This window comes from Acanthochromis polyacanthus, chromosome 3 (genome assembly GCF_021347895.1).
Source record: "Acanthochromis polyacanthus isolate Apoly-LR-REF ecotype Palm Island chromosome 3, KAUST_Apoly_ChrSc, whole genome shotgun sequence".
In the NCBI taxonomy this organism is placed as follows: Eukaryota; Metazoa; Chordata; class Actinopteri; family Pomacentridae; genus Acanthochromis; species Acanthochromis polyacanthus.
Genome location: NC_067115.1, coordinates 41,306,149 through 41,328,015, shown reverse-complemented (window position 1 = coordinate 41,328,015; position 21,867 = coordinate 41,306,149). Strand labels below are relative to the sequence as shown.

At 37.6% G+C, this 21,867-nt stretch overlaps 1 protein-coding gene across 9 annotated transcripts in view; it reads right to left on the bottom strand.

Annotated features, from left to right (window-relative positions):
* LOC110955016 (teneurin-3) overlaps positions 1 to 21,867 on the bottom strand; it is a 753,086-nt gene that overhangs the window by 326,723 nt on the left and 404,496 nt on the right. For all 9 annotated transcript variants that reach the window (XM_051945606.1, XM_051945604.1, XM_051945607.1 and 6 more), the window contains one exon: positions 18,831 to 18,901. The gene's annotated coding sequence lies outside the window, so the exon portion shown is untranslated. The remainder of the gene's footprint in view (positions 1 to 18,830; positions 18,902 to 21,867) is intronic.

Genomic DNA, 21,867 nt, shown 5'->3' with positions numbered 1-21,867 from the left:
TGCACCAGCTGCCCTGTAAGCTACAGCATTTCAAATGAAAAACTATGTCTACGGAGTGAGCTTCATAGGCTTCAGATTCTGAAGATATAAAAAAAAAGAGAGGAGCCACGCTGCATGAGTATCTGATCAAAAATAAAAACGTGCAGTTTCTCTTTTCCCTGCAAAGCACTCCAGTGATAATAAGATATGACAAAGTAAGGGTGGTACACATTAGGTCTAGCAAGATCATGGGTGAAGTGGACTTTAAAATGAAACGCTTTAAGTGGGCATTTGAAAAAAACAGAAGATGTGTATGTCTGAAGTTAAAAAAAGCCCAGAATAAGAAATAAATAGGGCATATCATTCACAATTTCAGGTCTATATTTTTATTTTGTGGCTTTACTAGCATATCTGTACATGTGGGCATGTACGAACAAGCTGCTCTTCATTCAACAGAGGAAAGATAGCTTTACAAATAATACCTCCAGAGCAGAGTAAAGCCTAATCGGCAAAGAGATTTTTTACATTCCTTAACTTTTTCTAAATATGACCATGTAGAACACTGAAATCAGAGCAGTATATAAATTATGCTCTGTCTTTCAAATGTTCTGTATCAAGTGGACATGAATGTAAAGAACAGATTTGCAGAAATCTTGCAATGTTGCCATTTTAGATAAATCGCTTCAGATAAATCGCTTCCCCATATGAATAAGCTCTCTCTCTCTCTCCCTCTCTCTCTCTCTCTGTGTGTGTGTGTGTATTTCTGGAACCACACAGATGTTACCAGCATTTCCCTCTCTCTTCTGTCTTCCTCTCCCTTTCTTTCTATTTGTTTCTCATTCATGTTCAAAGCAGCATCTCCTTGTGTGAAGTTGATTATGATAATAGACGGGTGATTGTTACAACATTTTTAAAAAAACCTGCTGCTGTAATTGTTCATCAGTGAGCAACAATTTTCGACTTGATTTCAAATGGTTGGTCTGTGCACGTGTGTGTGCATGTGTGCCTGATACACACAAGCTCAGAGATAAGCGGTGAAAGGATGAGGCCGGATATGGGTTGAACTGTGATCAAATGTCAGTCAGGTTTAAACCTTTAATGCCTTTGGAAAAATACAAAGGCAAAAAATAAATGACCAGAAGAACAACAGACAGAAACAAAAGAAGCAAAAAAGATACTGAAAACAAAATGACTGGTTGTCATTGTTTCTTATTATTTTCATGTCTCATTAAAATTTCTTAATTTGCTATTTCAGCATGTAAATGTCTTCCACATTTGCTATTCAGTGAAACCAAACTCTTTATTACTAAAACAATACACCAGCTCTGCAGCATGTACACATTAAAATTTGTGAATGTTTAATTTCTGTTGAGAGGCAGCAATTTGGGGGAGCTCAGCAATATAATATAGTATAAATCTTGTGTATTGTACCGTGCAACAGTTTACAATGAAGGACAAAATATTATAAATCACAAAAAATATGCCAAATATTGCGACTGCTGGTACGACTGACCTTGAAACTATTTAGTGACTGTCTGCCGACTAAGTCTCTTAGGTGGTTACATTCAACTGTAATATGGATATTTTACATGACATTTCTACATTTGGGCCCTTCATTCACACACAAGCAGCATTATAGGTCACTGATTATTTTTCAAAGGCCTTTTAAAGTGAAGATTTTTAAAAATGCCACTTTATCTTTGTCTTTGTAGACATGTCAAATAGAAAGTCTGGGATAATGTCACACTTCAGTTCAGGCGAGCCCATTGTTGTTTTGTGTAATGAGCCTGAAACGTGAACAACAACTGCAGATACTTTACATTTAGTTAGCACTAACATGTACTAAAATTTGCCATTGCTGTGTCAATTCACTGGCATGCTAAAGCCTCTGCATCAACTGTTTTCACCGACAGATTTTAATTTTTTCAAACATTTTTTTTCCAAAAGGAGGGGGGAAAATTTACATTTGCAAAAATGTAAATTAGTGCTGAGAAGGCCTCAGTATCAGATTTAATAACATACTTTGCCTTGTGTCTACATGTAAAACAATGTATCTCTATGATGGCATAAGTTAGGTTTGCTGTGAGTGCAGGATTTTCAGATCTGTTTAAAGCAAAGCCAGATTCAATGGTACGTTTCATTGAGGGCCACATTACTGGATCGTTTCCGTTACTCTCTGCTAGTACTGCTAATGTTGCAATGACAAACTAGCCTTCCTATAGTTGTCTCCTTGACTGTTTCCATTTACCTGACTGCTATTTTGCATTTGCACCAGTGCAGTTATGGGAAAAAAAAGCACTGGCCTCCATGACTCTATATTTTTAGTCAGAGAGCAATGTATTTAGTTTTATATTTATGTTCATCTTTCATTCTATTTTGCTGTCATGCTTATCATGTTCACTACCTTGGAACACACACACACACACACACACACACACACACACACACACACACACACACACACACACACACACACACACACACACACACACACACACACACACCCACACACACACACACACACACACACACACAGTGAGCACATCTACACACATATCTCCTAGAAATTGTGCACACAGAAATATTCAACAAAAACCACACAGCTCACATCCATCCCACCCGTACATGGAGAGGGGTGACCGTCTGATAGCGTCAAAGCAACAGCTGCAGATGACCTCACATGACCCTTGAGGTTGTCATGGCAGCATCAGCCTTGTTCCCACAACAACACAGCTCTATTCCATTACTGAACAACATAATTTATTTATCAACCCTTCACTTTACAGACTCATTGTGTGTTAGTGTGTGAGTGAGTTTTTGTTTCTCAACATGACAGCAAGTATGTGGATACTCTCCTGTGTGTGTGTGTGTGTGTGTGTGTGTGTGTGTGTGTGTGTGTGTGTGTGTGTGTGTGTGTGTGTGTGTGTGTGTGTGTGTGTGTGTGTGTGTGTGTGTGTGTGTGTGTTAGATGTGTAAGGCTGTGCAAGCTCACAGCCATTTAAAAAGCTGAAAGCAGATTAAGATTCTCTTCTGCCTGGGGCTCACCTTGTTTCCCTCCTATGTGGCTGCTCCTTCCTATATGCATGAATGTTGTGCAAGAGCATAGCCTCCTTTGTGTTTGTGTAATCTGACCTCCTTCCAGAGAGCTGTATTACGAGGCAAGTTTGACACCACCAGGCTGTCTTTGTGTAAGTCAGCTCAACAACAACTATTCACCAGTTAGAGGTAATAGTTATTATTATCAACTTTCTTTCTTAACTCTGACTTTCTGCTTCAGACTTTGTGCCCATTCACCTGAAAGGGGGTGTTCAACATGTTATGTGACTCTTTTGCTGCACAAAATATACTAATGTTGTGCCATATACAATGTTTTAATGGATAGCTACTAAAAATATAAAAACTTATGTTAGAAAATCATTTCTACTACAAATAATGCAAGACAGGAATAATGTGGTAAATGTATGTCTATATATTTATTTTACTGTTTGTTTGTTTGTTTTATTTCATTCATTTGTAAAATAAAAAATACGAATAAAAAATGTTTCATGTAAATACAACAATCACCAAACACAAATGAAAGGGAGCAGAAAGAAGACAAGTCTTATTATTACTGATGAATGCAGCTGACTAAATTCCAAAACTCTGAACATAACCTGCTCTGGACCAGGTTAGCTTCACAGCATAAGTTACTACGGTGGTCTAGTAGGTTAAAAGAGAACCACCTTTGTGACACTGAAAACTCTGACTTTAATTTCAACATTTCTTGCTATCCCTCTAATCTCCCTTCGTAGTAAAGCCCTCAGGTTTCCTTTCATTTTCCTATTAGAGTGTTCTGAGATCTTTTTCTGACCAACTTTGTGATTTGTGACACTGGACTATGCAAAGACATTTAAATTAGGCCTGATTTCTGTGTGATGGAGTCGTGAAGTGGTAAGGGGATCGGTAAGGAGGGAAGTAGATAAACAGTGGAATCAAGGCAGTTTTATCTTTATAATTTATGCAACCATGAGCCTCCCCCTGATTGAGACTGCTTAGTACAGGCAACAGTAATAAAGCTGAGATGTTAGGAACTTACCAAGTAATCAGTACAGGCCTGTTTGCAATCAATTCAGTCAAGCTGGTTGTTCACCTCCCATAAGGCCAGATAATAGATATATTAGAGATACTTTGACAGAGAGATATTTGTTGTAAAAGATTGGTAAATACCCAAATGTCCAAAATCTAGAGGAATCTGGATTCTGAATTCTTTCTTTATTTTTTTTATCAGATTTGCCTGTTGACAGGCTTGTTCACTATGGGAGAAACCAATATTTCATATTATTTAAAAACAGAGAAAACATTTTAACACAACTTCAGCTCAGTTGGGGTAACTGATCTCTTATCACAGCTATACATAATAGTAGACATTAGACATATACACACATATAAGAACAAGGGAACTCCAAAAGTTTTGAATCTCACTCAGAAACAAAGGCCATAACTCCTCTTGATTTGGGGCATAACTGTATTGTATATAGTCTTATGTCACTGTCCACAAAAACTCTGTTTGTAGCAATCAATAAAAAAAGAATAAAGTTTGGAGCTGACTGCTGTCCACACAGCACAGGTGACAGAAGCAGCCAAACATGTTTTGAAGTGTTGTTCTATGAACCTTAATCACCATACCAGCACTGTCTAATGACTGTTTCCCAAGCTGAAATCTGACCTGTCATTGTTTGGGCGTTGATGAAATCATTCATGTTTTTGAGGAGTATCTGGAGGCTCAAGATGTGACCTTCTTCTACAAAGAGAGCAAATGTTGAACATCAGTTGACCAAGTGCAATAAAGTTAAAGGAGTCTATGCTGAAATGCCAGAAAAATCTTGACATTTTCTAGTGAGGCAGAGAATTTTTGGAAGAATCCTCGTACAAACTATCCACCAGCACATACACAAAGTCAGGTTAGGATGATTATATGGTAGAAGATGACAGAATAATTAGGAAAACGGTGTTGCTGTAACACCTTCACAGGTAACTGCTGATTTATCTAGTGAAGATATCTAATTTTGCAGTTTTGGTTTAACATCTTTAACAAATACGTTAAAGTAAGGGGCCACATGCCCATGAATAGAGTAAAGACTAATTTATATTAAAGCAATGATCTATCAAATGTGACCTAGGTATCTGCCTGAGATATAATATCCTGTGCATGTGTTGGTGAGTCTATGTGCGATAACCTTGCATGTGTCCGTTCTCTGTCACTATCTTAGGCGCCTGCAGTCTGAAGGAAAGCATCTGGTTTCAGCATCTGGACACATACACACAGATTGAAAGTGTGTTTGATAGAGTCAGTGAGCGGACACCGAGAAAGGTTATCTGTGATCATAGCCTGCAGATACAGCACACATGCACACACACATATAGAAAATACAGATACAAACACAGGATTACATTTTTTAAGGATTAAGTCTCGTGGAAATATACACACATTTCACTTGCATTGCTGTCATTCTCTATTTAGCTTTTAGATACACCAATCAGCCATAATAAAAAAAAAACCCAAAAAACAAAAACCCATTCATCTTGTTAAAATGCAATGTTTTGCCAGGAAACCTTCGGTCCTGGCATTTGCATGGATGTTATGATGAAATGTACCAGGTAGTTTAACATTGTTCCAGACCAGTGGGCTCCCAGGGTCCAGCTGCTGACCAACCCCAGAAACTCTAGACCAGATCTAAGTCCAATTGAGCATTCATTTTCAAGCATATACCACTCATGGTCGACCAGATTGGAATCTAGAAAATATGAAGGCCAAGCAAACAGCTTTAATTCTTTGTAATCTCCTCAAACCAGGTTTTCATCAATTTGTGCTAAAGTAGCTCTTCTGCACAACTGAACCACATGCACTAGCCTTGACTTACCACGCATGCCAATGCACCTTAGGCAGTCACTACTCTGTCACTGTTTCACTGTTTGTCGTTCCTTGAACCACTGCATATCGGGAATGCCCCACAAGACTTTTTGGAGATGCTTTGAACAAGTAAATACAATACAAAAAGTCACTGCCCCTTTTTGCTGCTTCCAACACAACAGCTTACAGAACAGACTTTTCACTTGCTGTCTTAAATATCCCACCCCTGGGATACCCAGTGTTATTCACTTCATCTGGCAGTAGTATTAATGTTAGAGGTGATTGGTGTAGTGTCCCTTTAATGGGGGACATTCACCCGCCCTCCTTTTACAAATGAACCCTTAGCCACAGCTAATTGTTCATGATTGGATCTGGTTCCTTTGTGTAGAATGTATTCACCTACATCATGATGGCAATAAAGGGTTGCAACATAATGATAAATAGGTTTGATATTGATCTTTTATTAAAGACAAATCTGGTCAAGCGCTCCAGACTATTACATTCTATCCTTATGGGACCATAAAAAATAAATACATAATGTTTGTGAATACATAAAAAAATAATCTTTTAAGACTCTGTGTGGGATCATAATGGCCTGCACCTTACCTTAGTGGTAACTGTCTACTAAGGAGATAGAGCAAAATTGAAGTTGCTGTTTGATACAAGTACCATGGGCAGAGGGGCAGCTTATTTCAATGGGAGATATATTATAGCTATGATGATGTTGATAGTTTCCATCATTCAGATCCCCTCACTGTCCAATTTCTCACCTCCTTCCTTTGGTCTCCATCTGGTTACTTGTTAAGTGTATGATGTAAGTAGACAGATGGCATTGTCAAAGTTAAATATTTCCATACAAAATAGTATTTACAGATGAAGTACACTGCTAAGTTTACAATTCAAAAGATTCCTTCTGATTATTTTGACATAAGCCCAATCTGGCTATTTTGTAGCCACACCTCATCAATTTTGCATTGCATCTGTCCCAGGGTTTTAACTGTTATCATAGTGGTTGTTTGACAATGAAATAGTACAAGTAATACTATTTTTTTTTTGTCTTTTTGTTTGATTTTGAACTGACTAATTTATTTTATATCACATCTGTATCTATTTTTGTACACAGCAAATATGTGAAAATGAATTAAATTTACATGGCTAAAAAATGTCAGACATGTATTTTTTAAGTCACAATTTAAGTACACACAACAATAAAACAGTTATGTACTCTCAGGCACAAATAATGCAGTGTACAAGGAAGTTAAAAGGATTCATAGAGGCCAAGAATAAACCAGTCAGTGTTCAACTTTTTAATAGTCTGGAGAAAGGCACTTATTTCACTTAGTCTTTCCATGTTGGTCTAGGCTAAGCAACAGTTAAACTATTTAAGTGCTACCTATTATACAGCGTACTGCTTGAATTTTGACCTCTCAGCACTCCAGTGAATTGCTTTGCTGTTTTTTTGATTTTGAAAACAATCTAAAATGACTGTGTTCAAGAGATCAGATTGGCAGACACAGAGGGTGGAAGGTGTGTCCTCACACTTGCTTAACAATAATCTGTTGCTTTGTCCTGCAGTTGTGCCATTTAATCCAGAAGGTACTAAATTAGTGTCTTTTGAAACTTTTTGTTGATTAAAAAAAATCAAGAACAGCATCACTAAACCAAAGAGGATCAAAAAGTCTTCAGGCTCTTCTTAGATGGAAACATTTGTAGCTGCTTGATTTACTGTATTGTCTTTTGATATAATTGAAAAATCAACCAAAGTGGCTTTTCATTAGTAAGGTCATTGTTAAGATAATGGAGGGGGGGAAATAAAATTAAAAAGTATGAAAAACGCAATCAAAGATGGAGAGATTTGCTTTATTATTCCCTAATGACAAATCAGAACTCTGACACTCAGCTTACAAGACAGCATGCTTCCTTAAGACTACTTAAAATTTGATTAGTAAGTTTTAAATGTCCATTGTATTTCTTTTTTTGTAAAGATGATGTAATCAGATTAGTCGTGACAGGAAAGGTGGTTGAGAAGAGGGGAGGAAATGACATGCAGTGACTCTCTAAATCACTTCCAGCCCCAATTCAAGGGTTATCTACTCAAACAGGTGAGCTATGACTGATGTAAGTTTAGAGTTGTTGCATGTGTGTAATTTTGTAAACATGTGGACCTGCAGATGAATGAATGTGCATCTGTGCGATTCCCTTATTGCGAGAAGCCAGAGGGACCAATGACAGGCCTTTGTGGAGCAATTTGAGCCCATGAAGATGTACTAGCGGGAAGCTGAGAGCTAATTAGAGCAGTGGAGGAGTGTGTACTGTTCTGCTGCACAGAGACAGACTTGCATATCTGCAGTGGATCTGGGATTCATTTTTATGGCTTGGGACACTAAATGTTGGCGCCCAGCTTTTGGTAGGCTCCCACCTGACAAGCCCATTAATATGGTTCAATGAACATCACGTCCCAGGGTGCAATTGAAAGCATCCAGGAGAAACTAACGGGGGTTTTGTTTAGTTTTGTTTCATTGCTTCATTTTCAATATGCTTTTATAATAGAAAAATACATCAAGTTAACGCAATAAATCACATCCTTCTATTACTTTAGCTCTCTTAAAAATCTAGATTTCTCTTGAAAGCTGTTTGACTGATAGATGTAATTTGTGGAGAAGGGAAATAGATGTTTCTTTGCCTCTGAAAAAGAGACAGAAGAAAATTAACAGGGTGCTATTATAAACATGTTCACGGGCTAGGTCTAGGGTAAACCCAGCTGTCAATTCACTGCACATAATTTCTACCATTCATGCTTCCATCTATTTGTCCATCCATGAAAACCAAAGAAGTGCTGTTGCTATGCTCCACTGGGCTAAAAGGCTAGAATGTTGCTGCTGACAGTCCCAAGTTCAAACTACTTAAATATACCAACAAGAAAGTGCTCCTTTGGGGTTTGATTGACATGGCCTCTCATTGTGATGCCCTGTAGCAATTTAACAATAAAAATGTAATCAAATTAAATCAAATTTTGAAGCAAAAAATGGCTGATCTTTTCTGCCTAAATACTTTGCACTAAAGGGCAAATCAAGAGGGTTTTAATTTCTATTATAGCCAAGTTAATTTTCTGTAATCTGTATTAAAATTGCAGTTTCCAAAACTGTGACAAAACTAAACTAAACACAAGGTATTTTGTGATCTTTAAGTAGTCTTTGTGTGCACGTCCACCAACTGAAGCAATGGAAAATGCTGGTTGCACTTAAGCTCAGCAAAATGCCAAAACAATATGCCACTCCACAGACCTTGGAAAAAATAAGGTCAACTAAACAGAAGCAGGGCATGAAAATGGACTAACACATTTACATCGGCATGTGCTGGAATAGCACTTGCACACAAAGAAGACTTGCATGTTTCTGCCTCACCGAGGCTTAGTATTTGGAGAGTAATTGCCTCTTGTGGTTCAAAACATACATACAGATAAACAAAGACAACGAAACACATTTTCCTTCGCTTGTCAGTGTAGTGCAGTATAACTACATCAGGGACATCGAGAGTGAATCAGAATTGAACAGATAGACAGATGAAACTAAAGTAACATATTATGACATGTCAATTTCACCTGCTCACTGGGGGAAATGAAGAAGTGTGCGCGCACACACACCAAAAAAATAAAAAATAAAATAAACGCTCACTGGTGACAGATTACCAGCATTTGTTTCACTTCAGTAAAAGAACCAGCTTTCACAGATTCCGTCTGAAAACAAAACACACAGAAGCTAAAATTGCATAAGCAATGAGACAAGAAATGTAGAATAACAAATGTGATGAAGGCACAGTGCCGGCAAGGAAAACAAGCATAGCCATCAACGTGCAGAAAAACAGGAGATGCCTCTGTAATGGGCCTCCACCTGAAGTGTGAGTATGGAAATGAATGTGAAGACAAGGTAATGTGCCAATGAGCACATACATTTGTGCACTTTTCCCTGCTGGTGGTACATCAATTACGATTTCAACCATCAATGCACGCCCACACTACACACAAAAACACGTACACACTGTACACACACACACACACACACACACACACACACACACACACACGCCTATGCTCTGTCATTAAACACAATCTACCGCTCTCTCACTCTCATACTCAAACCAACCAAATACATCATTATGTAGTCAAAAGTCATCTCGAGCAAGCAAACGATGCTAATTATCAATGTTTTTTAATTAAATTATACACACACTGACAGGCACATTTGAATTTATTTTAGCTGATAGAAGAGCTGTGGTTTAAGATCGTTCTAATATAGAGCAAGGAACGGATGTGTTCCTTGCTCTTTTGCTCATTTTGATTTCTTATCCGAGTTAGGCTTTTACATATAAAGTATAATAAAAAAATCAATATTTCATTTTCATTAAACCACACAACAGTACACTAAAATGATGTTATGGAAGTATGGTATGAATTTCATTCTAATAACAAACATGCCATTTTATGACGATGTTCATGCATTAGACTAATTGAAATTTATAGGTGTACTCAATTGTGTCACAGTGATCTTAGATTTTGTAAGTTTTGTGTCTTTTTCAAGAATTGTTTCTTATTGTTCAGAAAAACAAAACAAAAAAACAACAACTTAGAAACAATTCATGTATTGTGGGTGATTCAATTTTGAAACATTAGACTTGTAAGTGGTATTACACAAGAGTGTGCTTCTGTTGTATACTGCAGTATCTATAGTCAGTTAACATGTAGTATGTTTACACATTATTACACATATGGCTATTTGTCGTTAGTTTCTTTCATCAGCAAATCTATAAAATGCTTCAAGCAATTTATCAGCAAATGGTTCAAAATTTTTAGTTTGAAAAAAATTAATGAAAACATATTAGTGAAAGTAAAAAAAGTGTAAATTAAAATGATGAACAAAAATGTGTGTTGTACAGTGTAAAATTTCCTTACAGGAAGCAAAGCTATAAACAAATCCACACAGCAGCAGTACACTTGCAACATCTATGTTGCTTCATGTGTCTGACAAAAACAACACAACAAGTTATTTAATTTGAACTTCACAGACAGCTTCAACGGGAAAAATGGGAAACACAAATATACCTAGTAATATTTTCAACCTAAGTTATGTGGAAGCCAAACATGCTTGAAATGTTGCATGACATAATCAATCAGTTCTACACAGAACTATAAACACTGGACATTTTCATGTACACTATCAGCACACAGAAATGTAAAAGAAACCCTCAATCAATTCTGCACTGTAAAAGCATGTCTATTCATTTCACTGCAGTATTATGGAAGTCACCACACATAAATTACAAATCCAATCAAGGCAATTAGCAATTTGCTTCTTAATGAGCAATTATGAGCATACAATTACATTAACAGTATGCTAACGAGACATTGCCAATAACTAGGTTCATTAACAGAGAACTTTGACTGCTGATGTCCTGGAGGGCTTTTGGACACTTTCGTTCTGTAATGAATGAACATGTAAGATGTGTTAAATGACTTCATCGGTTGATGTGCAATCAAACACAATCACAGTTCAAAGGTAACACTTATGATACAAACTAATTATGTTATGTATTTATTCAGTATTGTTACTGTCCAGTGTGGAGAGAAGGACCAAAATTCAACACACATATACACACAACTGCAAATAACTAAACACGCATCAACGCCAGGGATCATATGAGTAATTAAGCTGAAGCTATTCTGAACAAACACCAGTGAAATGTGCGGTCCAGCACAAGTGGACAAAGAAACACAATTTAATAAGTGAATTATCCTGAAGGCAGCAGTGTACTGTTTCCTTTTGATGGATCACATTAACTGCAGGATGAACTGACTGTTCACTGTGCATTCATCCAGAAACTCAAGGCAGAAATTACCTAATAATTGCTATAAAGCACCAACTGACTCTAGTTATCTTTTTAGAGTATGGTTGAGCGTACAGTCATTTACCAGTTGTGAAATTTTGCTTTAGAATTAAATCAGATGAAGTGTTACAATGCCTATCAGTTCAGCAAGCCTAATGCATCATCTATTGTCATATGATAAAACGCATGATAACATATGTTGAAAAAGCTTCATTGTTCATTCATATATATGCTTCATGCTTTGTGTCTATAGAAAGCCAGCACAACTGAAAGTTCTTCAGAGAGAAAAAGGCTAAAACAAGGAACCTAATGCAGGAAACATGACTGAAGATCAAGATTCGTAGTCAGGAAAGGCACAGCTGCTGCCAGAAAGTCAGGAAGTGCAGATGCAGTCCTTGAGCAGTTGGATACACTCTGCAGAAATACAGACAAACCAACAGCTTGGTTGACAAACCAAGATCTGGACGTCTAAGGGTTTCTTTAGTAAGAGATGACTGCATCCTGATGTGCAGGGAAAACCACCAAATGACATCACAGGAGCTTCAACAGCAGTGATCAAACTAAATTGGTGTCCAGTGTTCCACCCGCACTGTACATCTTTTAGATCATGGTGTAAGGTCCTTCAAGGCTGTCAAGAAGCCCCTGATCAATGAGAGACAAGCACACAAGAACTGGACAGCCAGGAACCTGGACGAAGATTCTCTGGCCACATGTGTCCACTTTCCAGCTTTATCTTCTTTCTGTGAATGTGAGAGTATGCAAAGGCCAGGTGAAGCATGAGTTTGGGGATGCATAAGTGATGCTGGTGTTGGTCATCTCACCGTCTGTAATTACACATTGAACTCTGTCAAGTACTGTGCCATTCTCGAAACCCACATCCTTCCTTCTGCATGTGCACTGTTTCGTCAAGGTCAAAACTGGATGTTTCAACAAGATAATGCCTCTTGCCACACATCCAGGACCAGCAGAACTTGGCTGCAGGCGCACAGTATCCAGGTCTTCGAGTGGCCAGCTCAATCCCCAGACATGAGCCCCATTGAAAATCTGTGGTGGATTATCAAAAGGTCTGTTTCAAAGCGTAAATCAAAGAATTTAGAAGAATTAAAAGCACTAATTTAAGAAGAATGGGACAAGACTACTCCTCAACACTGTGAAAGGCTCGTGGGGAACATGCCAGCCAGGACTGAAACTCTACTGCATGCTTGTAGCATTTCACGATATTTGAGATGTCGTAAACTTTTAAGGGTGTCCAAAACCTTTTTTCCGTGTGTGTGTGTGTGTGTGTGTGTGTGTGTGTGTGTGTGTGTGTGTGTGTGTGTGTGTGTGTGTGTGTGTGTGTGTGTGTGTGTGTGTGTGTGTGTGTGTGTGTGTGTGTGTGTGTGTGTGTGTGTGAGAGAGAGAGAGAGAGAGAGAGAGAAATTGAGAGATGTGTGTTGTGCAAACTAATGTGAATAAAAAATATAGTCTGTTTGTATGGATGGACTACAACACTGAGTTCTGGAAACAGGTAGCTGAGTTCCCAAAGTATTAAGCTGCCTAGGATTTGTTCTAGAACCTACAGGAGTTTTTTTTGTCTTTCTGTCACCTGCACAAGATCACTGGTTGAAATACCAGCTGATATCAGAGCATGGAAGTCAAAAAGTCAAAGATATTGGCTTTCTCCCTCCCCAACCACTATCACAAAACAATATAAGGAAAAGGCTGAGATCATTCTCATTACTCTTCACTTCTATTTGATAAAGACTGGAATAAAGCAGTGAGGGTAACCACATAACATATTGTGTGTGCACGCATGAAAGAAAAAATATGTGAAAAATGATGCAACAAAAAGAGGGTGGTGATTAACACCTAACAAGAGGATTCTTAATGTTTTCTCCTAAATTTCCTCGCCATTTTATAGGTCTTTATGGGCCCACAGGAACCTCCTCTCTACAGTTAAAGCCACTTGATTGGCTTTTATGTTCCCTCAGGGCCATCCTCAGGGGCCCAAGACAGGAAGTGAGGAGAGAGAAAAGTGGATTAGGGGGTAAGAGTCAACCTTTAGAAATTCAATCAAAATCTGGAAGGTACTCAAAGGAAAGAGCATAAAGTAAAGGAAGTACTTGACAACATAGGTGCCTATTTTAGGGTTTAAGCTGTAGTGTTATAACGAACAAAGAAACAGGCCTATTTGCCCTCGGAACCCTCATTTATTTTTTATTGTGCTCATCTTTCTTGCTTTTTAAACTTGATGACAACTGACCAATAGCAAATGCTACCAAGGCAGTCTCACGGTGTCTGCGCTTTGGCTTTCCATGTGACAGAATTAGCAAACAACAGTATAACATTAACCATAAAAAAAGGAATACTGCAAAGGAAGTGTTTAAAATCTTTAACTAAAGCAAGTCAAAATAATAACTGTAATAGAAATAATAGTTATGTGATAGCATTTACATTGTTTGTGATTACAATGCATACTTTAGCTGGACTTATAAATGACTAAATATCTTGAAATAACTAAATAACTTTAGTGGTCAAATGTTGAATTTTTAAATTAATTAATTTATTTAACATTAACACTAACTGTCACATAATAATTCCTCATTGTTTTATTGTTTAAAAATGGGCAGTTAAGAAAAGTGTAATGGGCCAGGTATTTGTACTGAAAAATGTTGGAACAGTCCTTTTGGTACGGCACATGTGTACCGAATTAACATGGTTACATGGACCTAAATTTAAAATGTGATCCTCACTATCATTAAAGTAGTTAGTTGGGGAAACTACAGTTTCTAAGTTAACTAAAATAATAATGGACAAAGACAGATGGATTGAACAAAAGCTACATGCTGGCAACTACTAATGTAAAGCCCTTTGGGTCCCTTGCAGGTATAGTAAAGCGCTATATAAATACAGACCATTTACCATTTACCATCGGGTAAGTAGCTGGTTGCATGTTGAACTTGCTCCCTGATTTGAGATGGCATCCACGAAATGTGAACATCAGTGGTAAAAGAAAGTGTCATGCAAACCCAGCTCATTTTAGTGGCCTCTTGATAACAATTCAGACCAGGGCATAGGGATAACAAACAGCATATGTGTTTTCATAGCAGTGGACATTGGGCCATACTTTATAGTCAAGAGCACAGGTTTTAAACACACGCTTAAATGAACCCAGCCACAACTCATTCAATCCATCGGCTAGTGTTATCACTAATGGATGCACATCTATTGCCATTGCTGACAGTAATGGCACAGTTCAGTTCATTTTCTAAACTGCTGCACTTTATTGGACTTTCTATATTTTTATTTGTTAATATTTGTGTTGTACAGTCCTGAAACAGCTTCTGTAAATACAATTACAGGACAGTTTATGCACAGTGAATTTTCTAAATGCTGCACCTTACTGGATTTTTGTTTTACTCCTTTTTTTTTTTTTGTTCAAGTGAGAGAATATTTACTTATTTAGTAAGTTTTTCATCTTTAGGTTCCAGCCAGTTGCAACAGTATTTCCAACCATTTTAAAGAAAGATACAGCCATAGTCTACTCTGCGAACTACAGTTTAACAGTAACAACAATAACAAAAGGAGAAGTTTAATGTTGTGTATTTCTTGTTCTCACTTTACCACAAACACTCTGCAACATACCAATCTGTGATTTCTGTATATGCACCCCAGTCTTGGAGATCTGACTTTAGGTCATACAGGCTTGTCAGGACCCTCTGTTATATTTTCAAATCCAAAATTCCTAACCATGGCAGGGAGACTTTTGCTTTAGGAAACGCAATCTAATCTTCCTTATAGCTGGTAATTACCCTTTACTTTGTTTGGGCAACACTCATAATGTTACATAAACTGGGATTATTTTTTCCTTTTTCATGGATAGCAAACACGGGACAGGAGTATTAACCCATTATGAAAATACATTTTTGTTTATCCTTATCTTCTACAGTGCAAATTATTATACTAAAGTCTCAATGTTATTTCAACAAATACCGATTCCAGAGAAATAAACATCTTCCTACACAACATGTCTCCCATCATAAAACATCCACATGCTTTCAGGGTTCTCCACTCATTTACTGCTAAATTAACCAAAACCGGCAGCAATTTGTCTCTCTCTAGTCAGGTAAACAAAGGACAAGCCACTGAAATACAAATAGCTTGTATTTCCACCCACATACATTCCTCATTCCAATAGTCATTCAATTGAATGATCCATTATAGGAGTCAGAGAGAAGCAGTTGGTAAACATGGATACAGAGTTGTGAAAGCTATGTGTAGAGCACTACAAATGAAAACTGGCAGTCACTGCCTGGGATTTACATATATGCTTGCACTCAACCTGGTCAGACATTAATGAGTTGTCTAGCAGGAAAAAAAAAAATCCATTATGTCGTTTATATAGGGAGTCCCACATTAACTACATGTACCAAAACATATAAGCTGAACTTCTCCACTTCAGACCACTAGTTTACACTGTGATTTGCTGATGCATTGAATCATCAGATCTGCTATTGACAATGTTACAGTGTGTCTGACAAAAATAAAAACACAGGATCACTGGATGAACCATGATAAAACACAAGAGTGAAGCACCAGATAAAACACTGAGTTTCTCTGTAGATACTTTGTGGTTGATATGGACTGCTAGTGTAGGTGGATAGTGTTAACAGGAGGTCTTTAAATCTATTCAGGAGACTACTGAAAAGCAGTCACCTGAAAAATGTTGAAAAAAATCAAAAAAGGCTCGTTCTAAGGATGTGCAAAGACAATCTGGACCACAGGAATTGTTACATAATTGATTCAAAGTGAAGCTATGGTTTATAATTAACTGCATTTTTTACAGTTATATATTATTAGATGAAAACCTCAGAACTTACTTAAATATCACATTGTATGTTAACACTGTAATGGTGGTCATATTCTAACACATTTTAATGTTAAATGCACCAGTTTTCCTCTTGTCTTATGAGAGAAGTTAATATCCCAATGAGAATGTTGTCTATATTTATGTAAGACTCTGCACAGTTACATATGCTTGATTTTGCATCCGTGTGTGTGTGTGTGTGTGTGTGTGTGTGTGTGTATGCACGCCTGCATGTGTTTATTGTCTAGAAATAAATGCCAACCTACCCACTTGGGACTTCAGTGTAAGAGAATAGTGGATTGAACAAACAAAAAAAAACTGTTGATGTGGACATTATTCCAAAATCACTGTGTGTGTGTGCTCGTGTGTGTGTGTGTGTGTCCTCGTGTGTGTGTCCTCGTGTGTGTGTGTCCTCGTGTGTGTGCATGGGCAAGGCAGAGCATACTTTGCTGTTTACGTCGCTGTGGGACATTTTTTAGTGTTTTGGTCAGACAACATCATATATCATGATGGTTTTTATAACCCACAGACTTGTCAAAAACACAACAGAAAAATTGGTGGGGGGCATGAAAGAAGGTGAAGAAAAGAGCGAGAACAAAGTAGAGAACAATTTTAAATTTCAGTTAAACTGATGCAAGAAAAAAGGAGTCCCATTTTAAGTTTTAATATATTTAAAGCCTTATTCCAAGCTTAACATAATTTTGTTTACATGCATGAATTGTTTTATGTATATGAGCTATTTTGCTGGATTAACCATGATATTTTCATACAATCATCCATACTACACACACTACAAGCATACAAATTATGAAATAATGGCCACTATCCTGCATTGTAATGCATGCAAACCAAAAAATAAAACATGACAAAAAAAATAAGCCCTCCAAAAAAAGTTGATCAAATTTTTCAGACATCCTCCTCTGTTCTTTTCCCTGCTCTGTGTGTCCAGGACAGTCATGATAAGCTGGAGCTTTTAGCTGGCTGACAGAGTTGAGTGTGAATGAAATCTAAATTGAATAATGTTTTCCAGCTCTGCGTGCTGAGTGTTTCCAGCTTAATATGCTACTTCTCGGGAGTTCCACCAAGTCCCAACAAATGAGAACCAACACAGTGTAAAAAGCCACAGTCACAGTCATGCAGTTGTTCTGTAGACCGACTGAGCTGTGAGTGCACAAAAACAAGCATGCACGCAAAACCTAAAAGCACTGTCCTATTTGCAAATATAGTCTTTGCCAGCACTTGAATCCTTACTGTCGTGCAAATGCGGGCATGTGTGTGTGTGTGTGTGTGTGTGTGTGTGTGTGTGTGTGTGTGTGTGTGTGTGTGTGTGTGTGTGTACTTGTTTCTGCTATACCGGTGGGGACTTTGACCTGACTATTTGCTATAAAGGTGGGGACTTGTCTTACGGTGGGGACCTAAAATGAGGTCCCCACGGGTGGCAACACCGTTTTCTTGGCCATGTTGTTGTTAATAAAAAATGTAAAAGTGCAAAAACATTTGTTTAGGGTTAGGCATTGATTTGGTGATGGTTAAGGTTAGGGTTAGGGTAAGGGTTAGGAGTTAGATATGAATGGGAGTCAATGGTAAGTCCCCACCGGTATAGAAAAACAAACGTGTGTGTGTGTGTGTGTGTGTGTGTGTGTGTGTGTGTGTGTGTGTGTGTGTGTGTGTGTGTGTGTGTGTGTGTGCTCAGGTGCTGGCTATACTTGTGGGGACCTAATGTCCCCACAACTGTAGGAAAACCGAAAACAATGTCACTTGTGGGGACCTCATTTCGGTCCCCACAAGTTTAAACAGTGTTTTCTTGGCCATGTTGTTGCTACTGAAAAAAGTAAAAGTGCAAAAACGTTTCTTTAGGGTTAGGCATTGTTTTGGTCTGGGTTAAGGTTAGGGTTAGGGTAAGGGGTTAGGTATGAATGGGAGTCAATGGTATGTCCCCACAATGATAGAAAAACACTGTGTGTGTGTGTGACAGAGGTTTTGTTAGATTAGTCCCCCACAAGGGTGTGAAGATTTGATGTTAGGGTGAGGATTACAATTAGATCAAGATTAAGGTTAAGGCTCGGGTTAGTCATTTAGAGCTAATGTCTCACAAACACAACAAAGCCAAGTTGTGGGTGTGCATGTGTGTGTGTATCATAGATAGATAGACAGATAGAGAGCGAGAGAGAGAGGGAGAGAGAGAGAGACAAAAAGAGAGAGTGAAAGAGAAAGAGAGAGATCATCTGTTATTACCTGAGCTGGCAAGTGTGAAGTAGCAGGCAGCGTCACACTGAAGCATTAGTGTCGATCAGGATCACACAGCACTGAAAAAGAAGCAAATGTGAGTGGGAAGCACGCTAAAACTAGACAAGATTTTAATCAATATACTATATAGCATTATTTGTCCTTCCTGATTATGGGCAAACAATGGCTAGAAAATCTTTAACAATGTGTTAAAAAGAGATGCAACACTTCAATAAAAATCTGTATGAAAGCATAACACTTTACTGCATAAGCATATTGCTCATATTTGCCAAGAATTAATAAAAGCCATTGTCCTCTTTCAAGATATAAAATTATTTCATTCTTTGAAGAAACTAACATATTACTTTATATTGCTATTTTGTCACACCACGATAAATCATTAATCTTATTTTAACTAGGGCTGTCAAAATGAACGCATTAACATGGATTAGTCCATCATCATGATTAATCTGATGAAAAATTTTAACGCAATTAACGCATCTGCAGCGCAGAATGCCTCAAAATCCCTGAAACGTCCCTACTAAGCAGTACGTTGGCCCGACATGCAGAAATATGCACACTCTTTCTTTTCACTGAAGCACTTCCAGCTTAACGTACCACATTAATATGAAGCATGTGGTAAACAAACAAACAAAAAAAATGTAATCAGAGTCTGTATGTATGCATAGTGGTTGTGGATTTTATTTTGTTTGAATGGCAATGTGTAGTCACTGAGTCACCTTACAACTTCCAGCATTCAAAGCATCTGCTGCTAACATCTTAATGCCTGATACCACATCTGGAGATTTTGTGGAGTCTTTGCCTTGACGAGTCAGAGCTATTTTAGCGACTTAATGTGGATGTAATATTAGTTTTGGTAATTCTAAATTGTCCATACGTAGGTGTGAACGTGAATGTGCTTGTTTGTCGCTATGTGTAGCTCTGCGATAGATCAGCTGTGATAGACTCCAGTACCTCCATGACCCTACAGAGGATAAAACGGTGTATACATAATGGATAGATAGCTGGCAATGTCACTGAATTTTTTTCTTTTCTTTTTTGACCCAGAAGCCTTTAAAATGTAGGTACTACTGCTACTGGAGGGAAGTACGCCACTACCTGACATGAGCTGTTGCCTGATTATAAAAACATTCACCACCTTCTCACCATTTAAGGACTTATGGTTTGGGTTAACTAAGTGAATTGCTGATCTCTGTACAGGAGAAGTGCAGGAACAGTGGATACTGAGAAAAGAGGGGAAAAAAACCTGGATTTTGCCACTGTATTAGAAGCTTGTTGGCACGCTGGGCCTAATTATCAGGGAACATGTTAAACTAAAGTTACAGTGTGGCAGCTCAGTAGGAAACAATTTGCCTATAATAGTTGGAATCCTCACCTGCAACACCTGCAGTTTCACTGACACAATAAGGGGGATTTTTTTTTAATCTTTAATCAAGACTATGACCTTTCAGTTTGGGAGCTGTACTGTTTGTAGTAGAGTCTAATGAAAGTGTCAAATGTGCCCTATTTAATAGCCTCAGAGAAGTCAGCAGCTGTAGTTAAATGTAATCACTCACAAGAAGGTAAGCAGTCAAGGCACTCAGACAATTTGATCAATCAAAATTTCTGCATCATCAGTACTGTTTGTTTAAGCTGCTGTATGTAGATTTTGACCCAGTAAACTGTCAAATTTCCTGAAGACCTCTAATAAATCTAGGAAATAAGCAAACTGCATGAATGATTTTTTATTAAAAAAGATGCAACTGTTTTATGAATTTAATCATAGAAAATTAAGAGTTGTAGGAGTCATTGGAAACCACCATAGTAATGTATGTAAACGTGTTTTTCACAACTGTATCAGCTGTGCAATTTACAGTTTTTTTCAATTGCTAACAAGCATTGGTCAAAACTGAAGTCACATGTTCAAAACTCCTAACAGAGCCTGCATTTCCATCATGCATCTCAGCTAAACAGTAAATCTAATCCCCAGAACTGTTTCTCATCAACAAAACACTTCATTCATGTTTCAAAATAAGCTCATTCAATCACAACAGTAGAAAATAGTCTCACTTTGGAAGCAAACGCTGTCACTCTGAGCACACTGAACCACAAAATACTAACAACAGAGAATATTACATTAAATAAATTGTAATCTTTCGAGTTTGAATGATTCCTTTTTAGATAAATCAGTATTATATTATAGAATAAGATCTTTGCACTTTGAGTGTTCTAAATTATTGTGATATATTGCCACAAAAATGAATCAGGAATGCAGCAGTTTACTTCAACAACACTGACGTATTTTCTCTGAATCTCAGAATTCAGGGGGCAGAATAGAAATCAAGAGATAAAATTCAAAAACCAACAACATGTACATGTTTACTGTAACATTCACACCCTGTCATCTGCATTTGGCAATGTTTCCATCCATTACATCTGATGTCTTCTCTGGAGATGCATTGTGGGTAGAACCTTTTTGAGTGTCTCCTTTTTATGGTTTCTGATGAGGCCAAACACAGATCACCTGAATCGGTTTTCAGCTGACAACTACTGTACACTCAGCTGTGTTTGGAATTAGATAATCTTTTCATTTATTTTTATTGTCAATACTTTGATATGATTTTCCATAGATTTCAATGTGGCTGCAGCAGAAATTCCCCATGTTTTTTCTCCCATCATTCTGTTTTGATTGTGTTTTTAATTGTTTTGAACACAGTGTGTTAGCATTTGAAAAATGTGCTGTAAAAGTCTAGTGTTTTGCAGGTGATGAACTAGAAACTGAGAAAATAGTTCATGAATTTTGGTGACTGTGGTCACTGAATGCATTTTGTGTGAAAGCAATGGAAAGTGATTTGCAGTTTGGGCCACATGGACTTCTGTTTTGCAGACTGTGTTAAGAGTTTTGACCATGTGACTTCAGTTTGGACCAATGCGTGTTAGCAATCGGAAAAAAAACTGTAAATCTAGGTTGTTTTAGATACATGCTAACTAAGTACTAAAGATTCTCATTGTTTATTTTGATAAAATAGTCTGTTTGTTTTTTGTG